Raw genomic sequence first — 15,564 nt, forward strand, 5'->3', positions numbered from 1 at the left:
GGTGGTAAGTAGGCAATCCAATATATTATTAGTGGCACTAATCTCTAATTTACCTCACATTAAATGGATACTATAGTCACCAGAAGCACTACAGCATAATGTAGTGGTTCTGGTGTCTATAGCCTGTGCCTGTAGGCTTTTTAATGTAAACATACTGTCTTTTCAGATAAAAGACACTTTGTGAAGACTGGCGTTGGCCCATATGGCAGAGCATATGGGCGGGGCATTGTGATGTCACATGGTGGGCAGGACATATGGGGGGGGGGGGGGCGGAAAAATTGTTTTTGCCTAGGGCGGCAAAAATCCTTGCACCGGCCCTGACTGTGCCCTTCTCATTACTTCCCAAATACACTGTAATGTGAAAAAATTGTCACTGTTCTAGCCAATGTGTTGCAACTAGTTTCTCCCTGCAAGTGTGTTGCAAATCTGGTTTTACAGAACACATAGTCTGCCCCTCTGGTAAGGTGAAAATGACACATACAGCATTATCAAGTGGAAATTTGTCCAATATTAGATAGGAATCATAGGTTGAGAAAGCTTCGGATTACATGTACCACCACAATCACTACAATGAGCTGTAGCGATTATGGAGCGTAGAGTGTCCTTTTTAACATACACTGCAAGATGATGAGTGTATATTCAATAATACAGGTAGTGAGTCTGATATGTAGATTTTTGTTTGTGTTATATTGCACAACACTGAAGGACGTATTCACTAATTCAAGATCCGTGTTTTGGAACGATATTAAATTATTAATTCAAATTTGAATGGATACAGTGATACCAAATTTCTATCTTTTACATATATACCAAGAGTGGAGTCGAATAAATAATAATGTAGTTATTATTCATATATTAATCACTGCAAAAATAAGCATTGCTCAAAATTGGAAAAAAAAACAATCCCACCAAATATCTTGGAAGTGCAGGAAAGAGTAGACAAGACGTATCAATATGAGAGAATAGTAAATAAAATAGAAGGAAGAGAAGGTGGCCATGAAAAAGCATGGCAAGATTGGTTAGCATATAGGTGTAAGGTATAAATAGAGGTTATAGCAAAAGGAGGAATAGCCTAAAACAGATATGAGGTTAACACGTGCACATTATTGCTTGTTAATGAATAATTGATAGGGTATGACTGCAAAGCTGAACGATTTAAGTAAAAAATTTTTTAAAACTGTTAAAACATTACAAATATGCTGGGCATTCCGCTTGTGAGTAAGAACTAATTGTCAATGTCAATTATTTTTACTTTGCATACTTGTATAAGTTGAATAAAAGGATTTATAAATTAAATTAAGGCAATAGCAAAGAAAAGCAAAATTTTATTTATTTTATTTATGTATTTTTATTTTATTTAATTTCATTTTATTGTGTTTTATTATTGTTTATAATTTATGTTGTTTTTTCTGTGTATGTAAGAAATTAAAAAAAAAAAATTAACAATAATTCAAGATCCGTGGAGAAAAAAAATTAACAATAATTCAAGATCCGTGGAGAAAAAAAATTAACAATAATTCAAGATCCGTGGAGAACTTGCATGGATTTGCACATTTTGCCAAAATAGCCAAACTAACTTGGCTATTTTGACTTTCAATTTGCAATTCCCCATCCACTCACCCCAATTCCCATTTTAGTGAATAATCCAGCGAGTCTCATCTGTATATAATTATTTATTTTCTATTGTGAAACAGTATACATGTAGCAAAGTAAATTCATATGAACAGTATGTATGTATTTAAATTCATATTAACAGAACATATTACTCTATTAATATATTTCATGGTTCAAAAATCCCATCTGCCTTTCTTCTCACTCCAGCAAACAACATCTCTCTTGGGATTCACTTACTATTACCATAATAGAAGGAAACAAAAACAAGAAAAAAGTTAAGATAAAAAAGTGTAAAGTAGCTCCAACTCTCGGTTCTCAGTTCTTCATTCTATGTATGATAATTTCAAATCTCTTATCATGGAGGACTGCGCTGACAACTATTGATCTGAGGGAGCATGTACAAACAAATGCCTTTTTTGTGCACAAAACTTACAGATCTCTGTGTCGATGGTCTGGAGAAAACTGAGGTTGTGGGCCCCCAGCCTATGAACAAACGTACACAGTGCGGGACTAGAAAAGGCTGGCTTGTTGCCTCACTCCTGCTGTACTGTACCCAGGGCCGGATTTAGATGAAAAGAGGCCCTAGGCTATTCCACTTATGAGGCCCTTTCACCTCCCATTTTTAAGTTTGTAAATTACATGAGAGACAATAAAATACATAATTACTGTGATATATATCAATATGTTAAATGAAACATGTTGTGATTGGTACTAACCTTTATAAAAAATGTGGCACGGATAATAAATTTAAAAAAAAGTCGAGATGAGGAGAGGGGCGGGGGTGATTGTGAGAGGGAGGGGGGTGATTGTGAGAGGGAGGGGGGTGATGAGGAGAGGGGGGGTGATTGTGAGAGGGAGGGGGGTGATGAGGAGAGGAGGGGTGATTGTGAGAGGGAGGGGGGTGATGAGGACAGGGGGGGTGACTAAAAAAATTACCTTAAATCCCTGGTGGTCCAGTGGGGGCTGCCTGGTGGTCCGGTGGGGTCCCTGGTGGTCCGTTGGCCCTCATTTCCGGTCTGCAGCTCCGCAGAGCTGCAGACCATGGATCTCGCGAGACCCAATCAGAGCGTTGCCATGGTAACCCGCAGCAACGCTCTGATTGGGCAGTGCACGCGAGATCCATGGTCTGCAGCTCTGCATATTGCGGATCTGCAGACCGCCGGTCTCGGCGATCACGGCAGGAGGGGCATTGCAGTCTGCCCCGGGCACCCCCCTAGTAAGTGGCACCCGGGGCGGACTGCACCCCCCACCACCTCTTAGTATGCCACTGGTCATATCATATGCGTAGAATTTCTCCTTATTTTCGGTTCAGTGTTTTAGTGTTCACTGTTTTTAGAATAGTGTAATTTTAATTTTGCTAACAATTTGAATGTAGGCCCCTCTTGATCTTGAGGCCCTAGGCTGAAGCCTAGTTAGCCTATAGGAAAATCCGGCCCTGGCTGTACCCCAAAGCACCTCCCACTATTTTAATCTGGAGATGAATGGTAACAAGTCACAGGCCACTGCCCCTAAGTGCCAGATCTCCCAATTGTCCAGCTTTTGGACAACCTTGCTACCTTTGGGAGAGCTGGGTGGATTTTTACCTGGGGTCCAGTGGGGCTGCTGGGCTGGCCGCTGGGCAGGCAGGTGTGCAGGATGGAGGTCAGGCAGGCGTGCAGCATGGAGGGCAGGCAGGCAAGGGGGGGAGAGTGGGTGTGCAAAATAGGCAGGAGAGAGCTGTGATCTTCCTGCTCAGCTCCTTCGTGCACCGCTTCGTGATGCTGGGCCTGGAATGACATCACGGCGAGGGAGCTGAGAAGGAACAGCTCAAATCAGCGCTCCCTCACCACCAACATGTAAAATAAACTGTCCGGGTGACCTGGGGGGTGGGCACAAGGGTGGCCAGCCAGCCAACTCTTGGGCACCCCATAAGTCAAGGCAAACAAGGTATTTGCTAGGGCACTTCAGGCAAATGCCTTGTTTGCCTTGCACTAAATACAGTGCTGGGTGCACGCAAATTTACAGTTTAATGTTTATTCTCTACATATCTCAATTAGGACTTTGGGAAAATCCCTCCACGGGCACAGTCATTTCAAAAAATCATGTTTCAGAATTCTCAGCTCAACCTGTATAGAACCACAAACATGCATTTTGTTTCCGGATGAAATCCTATCGCTTATTTGAGTAAGACTATTTTCTACTAAATTGAGGGGTATAATAAATTAAAATTTAGTAAACACCACAGTAAAGTAAGTAATTATGGACACTTTCGGGAGAATTGACAGGACTCTAAAGTGTATTTAAAATTAAGGTTTAAGTAGCTGAAGTGGAAGTACAGTTGACCTAGTTACGTTGGCATCTGCAGCTGTAAGCGCTGTAAACTAAACCACATTTAAGTGTGATTTTTAAGAACACATTAGTTAAAGGACACACAGTGCTATGCAAATTAAAATATATATATATGTATATATATACGAGACTACTAGTATAGTGCAATTATAGTATAGTGATACTAATTATTATTTTTTTTAATTCACAGCTCCTTCAGCCAGTAACTTTGTAAAAATATGTGATTACACAAGATGAGCAATGAAGAGCGTTCAAATCGTTAGAATCAGCCCAGGAAATTGCAAAAACAGATAAAGAAAATAGCAGCCTCTGTATTGTGCTGGCAAAGATTTTCTGTTAGTTTTTATTATACATAAAGTGTAGGGGGGGCCCTAATCTCATAGAGTTATGCCGTTTCGACATGCCTGAAATTAGTTATACTTCATTGAAATGGTGTAGAAAAAATGCGGGGAAAGAATTGTGCCATACTGTCTATTCCAGCTGCAGAGTGGGAGTGTAACTCACACTAAGGCATGTATGCCACCTTTATATGCGGGATTAATCTAATATTATAGATATTTCATAATGAGATAATGACAAGATAACAATTTGTAATGAGTGATTACATACATTTAATATAATTAAGTGTCTTACAAGTATCTATCTATTATTATTATTAGTAGTAGTAGTATTGGTATTTATATAGCGGCAACTTATTCCGCAGAGCTTTACAATATTATGAAAGGGGGAAATCTAACAATAGAGGAGACAATTACAAAATGATACAGAAACTGTGGGTAGATCTATCTATCTATTTATCTATCTAGCGCTTTGGAACATGTTGGCGCTATATAAATGCAGATAATAATAATAATAAATCTATCTATCTAACTTACCATATGACTATGCAATACTTCACAATCTAATTGTTTTAATGATCTGGTTATTAGAAAGATGTCTTATTACAGTATGAAAAATAAAAATAAAAATAAAATACTGCAAAGGAAGACCTTTGTATATTATTACAGCTGAACATTAAAAGGCTTTCAAACTCCATAATTATTATTCAGTCATCCCACAGTATTCTAAAGGTTGAAACTCCACATTCTGTAATTAAACCTCTTCAGACTAAAACCATAAATCATACTAAGCAATTGCAGATCACCTAGGTGATTCTGTAATGTTTATATGAGCCTTAGGCAAAATACACCTCTGTGCTATGTTAGAACAAACAGCCCTACATAGGTTTAGCCAAGCAATGCACTGCAGTTAATTCTGCATCCTTCACTTCACTGTCTAACTGTCATGGCCTGATCGTCGCTGTGCTATTCTCTAAAACTGTCCCTTCCCCCTTAGCTATAAGAGTCGAGATTGCCGGCCTAGATGGTCTGTCTGATTGCTTGACACTTGTAAGCAACATGGCAATCATTATTATGGCTCATTTATCACCTGAAATCTTTCGCTTTCTCCAACACTATACAAAACCATCAATTTTTGTTCTGTCTTCCACTGACGGAACACGGTGCCAATATGCATGAATGTATATTCTATTTCTATAGACAGGTGCACGTAACGCATGTGTTGCAGCAGATTTAAGTTGGAGCAGCCAGTGCAGTAGTTGAACAGGCACGTTAATGAACGATTCGATAAATATGTCAATATGTATTGATATATGTAGTTCCAAAGATTCTGTTCCATACATCGATTGCAGTTTTTATGTTTGTAAACAAACTATTTTGCTTCCAAGGTTAGATACACATCTCATGTTCCTTTAGGAGCAGAATTCTCACGGGCCTCAACTCTCCCCTTCCCCCCAAAAAATAAAAAGCACCAGTTCTTTGTTGCTCAATCTGTTGGTTGAAGAATACAGAAGAGAGAAAGGATGTACATGTCTTACTACCTTCCTATGTAAATAAATAACTGAAATAATAAAAATAATAAAATAAATAAAAATATATCTAGTAGTTATCATTTTTAATCATGGTAGATTCCCCAGTTCGTGCCTTGATAGGGGACTTTCTTTTGTAATATCATTTTTTTTTATTGAAAACTATTTATATTTAGTTACATAATATATGACACAAACATAGTAACAAGTCCAATTACAAAAACCAAACCACAGGTTTTAACAGTAGTTATGCTGTTGTGTTTTTAACTATTGTCCTATCAACACCCATTTACCTGTGAGTGGTCCAGTACTGAATTAGTTACGGAGATTTACAGTGAACACAAACTGCAGTTTGAAAAAAAAAAAAAAAGTCACAGGTCGCTCAATGCAAGCTTAAAAAATCACAGAAAAATGGCTGGAGGGGACAATGGTCACAGCCTCCACGAACATGTTCTGATTAGATTCGGTTCCTGCTCTGCCTTGTTTCCTTCCTGTTTAATACACTATACTGATTTAAGGCTAGAACCGATGGTGTGTCCGCTAACCATATTCATTCTGCCTCCAGCTGACCTTTGCTCTCACTGAATCTTACTATTGCCTCTTTGTTGCAAGACGTATATAGGAAAGTTTGTAAACATGTTTTTTTCCCCCACAAATAAAATATTAAAAAATTACTTGATAGGAGAATTATTTTGTATATTTATAGATATCGCTTTATCATGTCTAGCTGAGTTCACCTCAATGCGGAGGCTTTATTAGGGGCACAAAACAAGGTAGCCCGAATCAGGAGCCATTTTTCTGTTTTATAGATCACTATTAATCTGGAATGTTGTAGATGTAAAAGGATACTTTCGATATGCTTAGCCTCCACAGGTTTTATTGTATTACATCCTTCTTTGAAGGGAACAGTCAACACCTATTATTCATTGTAAGGATTTGTAAATTATTGTCCATAATTGTAAAATAAACAACACACACTCCGCGGCTGTATTTTAATGGTGGGACTACTCTCGTCTGTCGAGTAGGCTTCCACCACCAGTATACTAGGGCACGAGGGTACACAGCTGACAAGGGCACAGAGCTGACATACCATTTGACTGACAGATATTTATGCACACTATCTATCTCTGTATACCAAATGGACTAGAGCAGGGGTTGGCTTTCAAGATGTTTGTGGACTACATCTCCCATTTTTTTAATTTTTCAATTGAATTCTTACCTACCTTTCTCCCCTATAGTTTAACCGTTAGAAAACTATTGTATCTTCCTGCTCAAGAATTGCTATGTTAAATATTTGTTTATTTTTGTTAGTGTTAAAGTTATGGCACCCATAGTCTTGTTCGTTTATGTTCACTATTTATGACTTTTATCTATCTGATCTCTCTCATGCCCTACATATCTTGAAATCACTTGTTTCCTCCTCTGCTTTTTTTCCTTGACTGCTTTTTCTCACCTTTAAATCTACTTGCCTCTCCACCCATAATTGCTGTTTTATCTAATCCCAGACTCTCTCTTATATTCTGTGACCCAAACAGCATTCATACGTTTGCACTCAAGACTCAAAGCTAGTCTTGAAGCCAAAGCCTTCTGTAGAGATGGCATTTCTGGAAGATCAATCCCCACCCATCCTACCGACATCCCACTCCAGGGTATTAGCTACTTTTATAGATAGCACCAATTGCCGGTTCTTGCAAACCCACCATTTATATCTAATAACCTCTATTCACCTGCTCAAATCCCATACTGCACGCCTTTTAATCATCCACTTTAATCCAATCTCTCCTATGGTTTCAACATTCCATCTAATCTCTCCCTTTAGCTATTATAGAAACTCCCTATTCCCCTTATAATGTTCTCCCTTTTGTTTTTCTCTTACCCTCACTCCTCTCATGGCTAAAATCTCTCTATCTTTCTGCTTATCTATTTCTACTGATACACACTTTAGTGCCCCCACTTTACATCCCTCCCCTCTCTTTTCATCCAATGCACTTTTCTCATACATATGCATCATTTTCTCCACCAACTCCTTATAAAACATCCAAATACAAGCTCTCATCCCAAACATTTACATTTTACTTCCACCTTCTCCTCCTTTCTATCCTTCTGCTCCTGGCAGCTGGTGATAAATCTCCAAACCTGCTCCAAGCTCTGCCAACCTACCATATGTTACCATCAGAAACTACACCAATCGTATACCCATATCATGCAACTCTACCTCTAACTCTTCCTTTGCACTGCCCTCTGAAATGGATGCTCTATGAACAACATCATTAAATTAACTCCTGTCCATGACTTATTCATCTCACATTCCATAAACTTACTAGCATTAACTGAAACATGACTTTCTGCCTCTGACACTGCTACCCCTGCCTTGTTATCATTTGGTGGTCTTTATCTTACTCACAGCCCAAGACAATCTGACAGCAAGGGTGGTGGTGTAGTGTTTCTGTTTTCATCCCACTGCTCCTTCAAACTTCTTCCCTCCTTCCCTCTCTTTCCCCTCTGTTGATGTTCACTGAACTCACCTGTTCATACCCATCTCTGCAAACATTGCCATTATCTATCGCCCCTATGGTTCCCCTTTTCTTTTCCATGACTATTTTGCTGTCTGTCTTCCCTGCTTCCTTTCAAATAATATTCCTTCTCTAATTCTCTGGGATTTCAACATTCCAATTAACCCACCCTTGACCTCAGTAGCATCAAAACGTCTTACAATTACTTCCTTCCTTGAGCTATCCCAGTGGACTAATTTTCCCACGCATGTAGTTGGTAATACCCTTGATCTTATTTTTTCAGATGCATGCACAGTCTCTAATCTCTGTTACTCTCCATTCCCTCTCTCAGATCACCACTTCTTATAATTTGTGCCACACCGAATTCTTACCCATTCTCAGCCTCTCCCTCCTCAACTCAAGAGGACGCTGAATTCTTATGACTTCCAGCAACTGTCAGCTGATGTCTGTCTCATCCATCCCTACCTTTTCCTGTCACTCTCTGGCTATCCCCTCATATAACTTCAACCTCATCTCTGCCCTGGATGCTGCAGCTATGCTCCAAACATATACCTCAAGAAGAACGCTCGAACTGTAGCACACTACGTTAACTCACTACCATTCAGCTAAACACTGCTGGAGGTAGTCTTGTATCTAGTCTTGTTAGACCTTCTCCATTATAAATGTATCTTGCGTGCACACAGTGCAGCCCTCACCCTTGCTAAATAATCATACTTTTTCTCTTTCATTAGTTCATACTCCCACAATCCCAGGCATCTCTTTGACACCTTCAACTATTTTCTTCACCCTGCTGTGGCCCCCGCCGGAACTTGCCTCTCACCTCACCACTTGTCTGCTTGATCCCATCCCATGTCACCTTATAGATCTCTCTACCCTTGACTTGTGCCAGCCTTAATACATATCTTCAACTGCTCTCTTTCTTTTGGGATAGTCCCTGCTCCCCTTAAACATGCTACTGTTGCAATCGTGCTAAAAAAAGCCATCTCTTGACCCATCTTTCCCATCTACCTATTGTCCCATACCTTTAGTCCCATTTTTCTCAAAGCTTTTGGAAAGACTTGTCTTTACCTAGCGGGCTCGCATTCTCAATTGAAACTCTCTCCTTGACCCTCTTTAATCTGGCATCCACACCTCCACTGTACTGAGACCCCTCTGATTAAAGTAACTAATGATCTAATCTCAGCTAAATCCAAAGTCCACTACTCTATACTAGTTATTTTTACCTCTCTGTTGACTTTGACACTGTAGATCATACACTCCTTCTACAAACTCTTCAATCCATTGGTCTCTTTGACACTGTCCTGTCTGTCTCTGTTCTTTTTCTCTCTCTCCCAACGTTCATTCAGTGTCTCCTTTTCTAATAACACTTCCTCCCCTTGTCCTGTCTTGATTGGAGTCTCTGTTCTAGGTGCCTCTATGTTGCCCCATTCGCTCCAAAGGGGTCCTGTGTATTTAACCCCACAACATAAAACATTTTCTTACCTTGAATGGTTAAACAAGCCTGACAGCCACTAGAGGCACCTCCGCTACAATGCCATTTTTAACTACAAGAAGCATTGGAAGTGCATGACGCTTGCCACTGATGCGCATCAGGTCCCCAATGCTCCTGTACATTGGATTGGACCAGTGTTGCCCCATCAGCGACATAGAGGCAATCAGTGCAGAGGGGGGCTTACATTTATGTAGGGATAGAGACACTATAGTGTTTGGAATATAGGTTTATATTCCTAACACACAGTAGAAATTGAGGAATCCATTGAATCAAGGGAGTACTAAGGTGAAGCTCTAGTAACACAGAGATACCCCTATCTAGGAAATTACTAGAGTAGGTATATAGGAAGTCACCAGGTATAAGGGGAAAAGAGGGGGGTATGGGCACGGACACGGTATATAAGGAGGTACTAATCACCAATACGACTGTATATCGCCCCCACACCTAAACTTTTAAAAGAACCAATTGGGTCCCCTCCCCAAAACAGGTCTTCCCCAAGATGTTGGTCCAAAATATAGGGGTACCGATAAGTACCAAAGGCAAAGCGAACATAGGATATTCTGGGGGTTTGGAAAAATCACCCTAATGGTACCTCAGTACCATAGAAGACTCCACTAATTCCTACTAAGACCACAACTCCCCCTGCCTGGCAAAGATTGTACTTAAAAGTAAAATAACCTTAATAACGCATAAGAAAACCTAGTGCTACCAAGTGAAAATAAAAATAAAAATGAATAATCCCGTTATACCTGGTTACTGTCTATATACCTGCTCTAGTAATTTCCTAGATAGGGGTATCTCTGTGTTAGAGCTTCACCTTAGGACCCCCTTGATTCAACAAGCGCCCTGAGCGGCCGCCTAATCGGCCTATAGGACGCGCCGGCCCTGCCCTGCTTTCTGAAACTCAATCTCTCTACAACAGATCACTTCCCTTCTTTCCTTTCCATAGTACTGATCCTCCTCTTTTGCCCATCTTGCAAGTTGATGGTACAAGATGAGGCTAAGAAACTTTTTCATGCTCTAGTAATTTCTTGCATTGATTACTGTATTTCACTTCAAATTAGTCTCCCCAGTACTGCCTAGCCACAGTATGCAATGAATGCTGCCACTAGGCTGATTTCCCCCCCTGACGGTCCTCTCACACCTCGCCCCTCTATCAATCCTTACATTGGTTACCTATACCCTATAGGAGTCCATTCAAATTACTAACCCTTACCAATAATGTTCTAAACAACGTTAGCTCCTTTTACATTTGTTCACTAATTCATAGTTAAGCCCGTTCTCGGTCTCTCTGCTCTACCGTGATCTTCTCCTGCCCGCTGCTCACACCCTTACTGCTACCTCACACTTCAGAACTTCTCGCCGGCAAACCATGTTCCTTTGGAACAGCCTGCCTACCCCCATCAGACTCTCCCCTAATCTTAAATATAGCAATATACTAATGTTTAAGGTTGCACCAGGGCTGGTGCAAGGAATTCTGCCGCCCTAGGCAAAGATCAATTTTGCCGCCTCCTCATAAGATCGTTCCATCGTGTCACAAGTTTATGCACTGAACTCCAAAAGGAAACATTCCACAGATTTCCTTGAACTATTTAGTAGATGTACCCCAAAAGAAAATATGTCCAATTAGAGGATTCTGATTGAGAAGCCTCTGTTCTAGGGCATGCACATTCAATCGCAGATTTCCTATGTTTCACATTGAGCTCTAGCTCAGCTCATTGAGAAAGGGAGAAGTGTCCCATGCTCACTCTGCCCTTTGTTGGCTGCCGGGTATGGCGTCACATTGAGTCTCGGCAGCCATGAATCTAGAGCAGTGGTTCCCAACCACCCCCTAACAGTCCAGGATTTAGGGACTACCCAGATGTGTTTAGGTGGTTTTTAGAAAAAAGAAAAAAAAACACATTAGACACAACAGGGTAATCCCTAAATCCTGGACTGGTAGGGGGTACTTGTGGAATGGGTTTGGAACCACTGTGAGGAGCGGTTGGATGCTGCCGCTCTTCACACCTCCCTGTGAGCTGCAGCAAGGCCCAGTTACAGCATCCCAGTATGCCTGTCAGCGATACACTCTCTGCTTGGCACCAGCTTCCCCGATTCAGCCCTAAAAGAAAATAATCTTTCTATCCGACGCCTGGAACTGCATGTCCCAGAAGTTGGGCAATATAAATTCCACATCCCTGATACAAACTGCGTGCTTCATGCATAATTGCAATATATGATTACATACATGTACTACATACATACACTGCTTAATACACACACACACACTGCCTGATGCACACAGATACTGCCTAATACATACACACACACAGGCACTGCCGGATATACACACACAGACACCACTATTACATACAAACACAGACACTGCCTATTACATACACACACACTGCTTAATACACACAGATGCACTGCCTAATACACACAGACACAGCATATTACACACACACACAGTCTGATACATACACACACAGAGACACTGCCTAATACACACAGACACTGCCTATTACATACACACACATACCAGATGGGGGCTGGGGGCACTGGAAGCAGCCCAGTCAGGCACTGTGGTACCTCCTCTGTTGTCATTCTTCCAGTTTCTCCTCAGGCACAGGACAGGGGGAGCAGCACACTGCCCTCCTCTTCTAACCTCCTGATCTTGGGAGGAGGGAGAAGAGGCAGACTGGGCCCAGAGTTAGAATGTTTGGGGCGGGGAAAGGCGGAGTTCATTGTGGGATGGGCGGGGTTAAGTGTTTGTGGGTGGGAAGAGGTGGAGTTACAATTGTAACTCCTATTATCAGCTGAAAGCATTTAACCTGAAATACAAGGAGGGCTGAAGCAGTGAGGGGAGGGCGCCGGCAGCTGTATCAGAGGCGGAGGCGGGGTCTCTTTGTTCTCGGTGAGTGAGCACGGCCAGCATATTCTGACAGGTGATTCAGACAGTATTACAGCCCCTGCGGGCGCCCCCTCTCACACAGCGCCCTAGGCCACCGCCTAGTCTGCCTATAGGGTAGCGCCGGCCCTGGGTTGCACTCACAAAAGTATATTCATTGAAGGTGTATCAAATGATTAAAGATAGTATGGGGTCCACAACATGAAAATGGGCATGTAGGAACGAATGAGAATACACAATAAGTGTAGACTGTTAGACATTGATCTTTTGCGCTTAAATAAGTTAACACTTACAGACTTGAAATGATATATGAGCATGTCATGTCCAACAGATGTAATCTCCTACCGTGACCCAACCCTACGCATTTCTCAACCCTACGCAGACATGACTTACCTAGATTTCAGTCACTTTTCATATTCCACATAGAAGGCTTATCAATAAACTGCAAGCTTTAAGCTTGGATTCCAGTAGTGTTGAATGGGTTAGGCAGTGGCTGAATAACAGGCAACAGAGGGTTGTAGTCAACTGAGTATATTCAAAGCAAGGTCTAGTTACCAGTGGGGTATCTCAGGGATCTGTACTTGGACCCATTCTCTTTAATATTTTTATTAGTGATATTGCAGAAGGTCTTGGTGGTAAGGTATGTCTTTTTGCTGATACTAACATTTGCAACAGGGTTGATGTTCCAGGAGGGATAAGCCAAATGGCAAATGATTTAGGTAAATTAGAAAAATGGTTGTGGCTACTGACATTAAATGTGGATAAGTGCAAGATAATGCATCTTGGATGTAAAAACCCAAGGTCAGAGTATAGAATATTTGATACCCTACTTACCTCAACATCTGAGGAAAGGGATTTAGGAGTAATGTGACAGAGCAGCAGGAAATGCCCGCAGAATGCTTGGTTGTACAGGGAGAGGTATTAGCAGTAGAAAGAGGGAAGTGCTCATGCCATTGTACAGAACACTGGTGAGACCTCACTTGGAGTATTGTACACAGTACTGGAGACCCTATCTCCAGAAGGATATTGATACCTTAGAGAGAGTTCAGAGAAGGGCTACTAAACTGGTTCATGGATTGCAGGATAAAACTTACCAGGAAAGGTTAAAGGAACTTAACATGTATAGCTTGGAGGAAAGACGAGACAGCGGGGATATGATAGAAACATTTAAATACATAAAGGGAATCAACACAGTGAAGGAGGACACTATATTTAAAAGAAGAAAAACTACCACAACAAGAGGACATAGTCTTAAATTAGAGGGACAAAGGTTTAAAAATAATATCAGGAAGTATTACTTTACAGAGAGCGTAGTGGATGCATGGAATAGCCTTCCAGCGGAAGTGGTAGAGGTTAACACAGTAAAGAAGTTTAAGCATGCGTGGGATAGGCATAAGGCAATCCTAACTATAAGATAAGACCAGGGACTAATGAAAGTATTTAGAAAATTGGGCAGACTAGATGGGCCGAATGGTTCTTATCTGCCGTCTCATTCTATATTTCTATCATTTAAGAAGTCTCTCATAATACATCTCTTCAGAAATACTTATGCCCCACAAAGAGTAACTTCTATTTCACAAACATGTCTCTTGCTCTGTCTTAAAGGGTACAGTCCACTCTTATCTTCCAGTTCTGATAGTTCCCCACCTTGTCCTTTTGTTGCAGCCTACTTTTCTACCCTACTCCTATCTTTTGTGTCACTATACTCCACTCCCTCTAGCATGTAAGCTCATTGAGCAGGGCCCTCAATCCCTCTTTTCCTGTGTGTCCAACTTGTCTGGTTACAAATACGTGTCTGTTAGTCCACCCATTGTACAGCGCCATAGAACTTTTTGGCACTTTATAAATCATAATAATAATAATAAAAACAATCTCCCTTGAAGCCCTTCCTATTGTGTTTGTATACCCCATCTCCTCTTGACTTTAAATTTGTTTGAGCAGGGTCCTTATTAATTGATTATTCCTATAACATTTTGTAATTGTCTCCTTTATTGCAAAATTTCCACCTTTATAATATGGAAAAGCACTGAGGAATAATTTGGTGCTCTATAAATTCCAGTAATAATAGTAATAATAATAATAATAATGTAGGGGTCCTGATATCACAGTTTTCAATGTATTTCACCAATATGACAAATTTTACTTTTAGCAATTACTTTACATAAATGTTATCTGGCCATTCCAATATTTTTATTGTCTGTTTTCTGATACAGACAAAAGGAACATTTAAAAAAATATATTTTTAAAACATCTTCCTCTTTAAAATATATAATTTTGAGTGTATCTGTAACATATATTTCTATACACAATGAAAAAAGAAAACAAGACAAATAATAAATCTATTGCCATGCTTCACAGAACTCAATCTGAACAACACAAGGTACACACATTGTAATCAGAAAAAAAAATCTCAAGATTTTCCTCCTGATTATATAAATGCCTGGCACGTCTGTAATTTTGAAAATCTTCAAATCCATCTCTCGCAATTAATACTCTGGAAGACAGACATTTATCTTGCAGCTGATATTCCCTTGTGCACCGGACAACATATAAATGTCATAATATCATGTGTTGTGTGACCTCACTTACACTTTCTTTGAATCAGTTGGCCCTTTAGGGTAACTGTACTGCCTTCACACATCTCATCTCTGCAGGAGCAAGATGGATTATTCATCTGGAAAAACGTATCTACAAGGCTGAAAATGTATTTATAAATTCACCTTTCTCTTCAAAGGTTCCAAGACTAACAACTTTTACAAAAGGTGACCAGCAGTACTGCTACCTCTCATAATAGTTAGCTACAGCCATAGCTGCAGTAGATACATTTCGCGGCTTTCCAAAATTGCAGTTTTGCCTGACT

The 15,564-nt window shown here is 40.5% G+C and overlaps 1 protein-coding gene across 1 annotated transcript in view; it reads right to left on the reverse strand.

Moving 5' to 3' along the window:
• KIAA0040 (KIAA0040 ortholog) overlaps nt 1-8,299 on the reverse strand; it is a 106,347-nt gene extending 98,048 nt beyond the window's left edge. The window contains exon 1 of the mRNA XM_063427277.1: nt 8,214-8,299. The gene's annotated coding sequence lies outside the window, so the exon portion shown is untranslated. The remainder of the gene's footprint in view (nt 1-8,213) is intronic.
• Between the last annotated feature and the right edge of the window lie 7,265 nt (nt 8,300-15,564).

Source organism: Pelobates fuscus, chromosome 7 (genome assembly GCF_036172605.1).
Source record: "Pelobates fuscus isolate aPelFus1 chromosome 7, aPelFus1.pri, whole genome shotgun sequence".
Lineage (NCBI taxonomy): Eukaryota > Metazoa > Chordata > Amphibia > Anura > Pelobatidae > Pelobates > Pelobates fuscus.